This window comes from Gracilinanus agilis, chromosome 5 (assembly GCF_016433145.1).
Source record: "Gracilinanus agilis isolate LMUSP501 chromosome 5, AgileGrace, whole genome shotgun sequence".
Lineage (NCBI taxonomy): Eukaryota > Metazoa > Chordata > Mammalia > Didelphimorphia > Didelphidae > Gracilinanus > Gracilinanus agilis.
Genome location: NC_058134.1, coordinates 214,607,072 through 214,608,032, shown reverse-complemented (window position 1 = coordinate 214,608,032; position 961 = coordinate 214,607,072). Strand labels below are relative to the sequence as shown.

General features: G+C 60.0%; 1 protein-coding gene across 1 annotated transcript in view; it reads left to right on the top strand.

Moving 5' to 3' along the window:
* Nucleotides 1-833: 833 nt before the first annotated feature.
* Nucleotides 834-961, top strand: part of TNRC6B (trinucleotide repeat containing adaptor 6B) — a 265,247-nt gene continuing 265,119 nt past the window's right edge. The window contains exon 1 of the mRNA XM_044678610.1: nucleotides 834-954. The gene's annotated coding sequence lies outside the window, so the exon portion shown is untranslated. The remainder of the gene's footprint in view (nucleotides 955-961) is intronic.

The window sequence follows — 961 nt, the reverse complement described above, 5'->3', positions numbered from 1 at the left end:
GGTGGGCAGACTGACATATCCCCGAGCACACGGAACAGACCCCGGAGTTTAAGACCAGTAACTGAGTCAGTACAACAGAAAGCGATCAGTAGTAACAATTTCTGTGATTGAGAGGCCACTTTGTCCAATAGGATATCTGGAAAGAACCCCAAAGAATTGTAGCCAATAGCGCTCGGGAAAGAGTTATAGCCAATAGCGCTCACTTTTGTTGATGGGCAGGACTTTTTCATCTTCTACCAATAGCTGCGAGGAGCCCTCGGAGAGTGACATCTGGCCAAACCAATGACGACTAGCTTACCTCCCCCCCTTTTATCTCTTCAAGAGTGGTAAATAAGGAAATGAGCATAGGTAGATTCGGTTAATTAGACGGTGCTGAACGAAGGGAAGGGCGATGGTTGGGGCGCAGCGCGAGGACTAGGCCTCAAGCTGCGGCCACCCTCCCCCACCCCTCCCCATGGTGATTGCGACAGAACGGATCCGGCCGCCATCATGTTCTAGTTTCCCCTTCACCTCAGTACGCGACCGAAGAAGCTGGCTCGGTTGGGTTGGGGGCGTGGCCCCATGATTGGCGCAGACAGGCCAGCCAATCTCAGCCCGTTCAACGAGGACGGCCCCCGGCCAATAAGAAGCAGCGACGGCGGAGAGGAGCGGAGGGGCGGGCTGAGGGCTTGACGGGCAGTCGTGCTGGGCCAGTGGGAAGAGGGCAGTGGCGTCGCGCGGCCAATGGCGTGCCCGAGGGGGCGGACTTACGGCTGTTTGTGTTGTGGCCGGGGCGGGGGGAGGGAGGCGGAGGGGGAAAGTTTGTTTATTTTGTTTTGAGTTTCTGGGTCCGCGGCGCTCGCGGAGGTGAAGCGGGAGGGAGTCGCCCCCGCCCCCTCGGGCCGCGTCTCCCACGCTGTCTCCTCGGCCGGCGGGGACTCAGCCCAGCGCGCCGCCGCCGCCGCCGGCTCAGCGGTGAGTG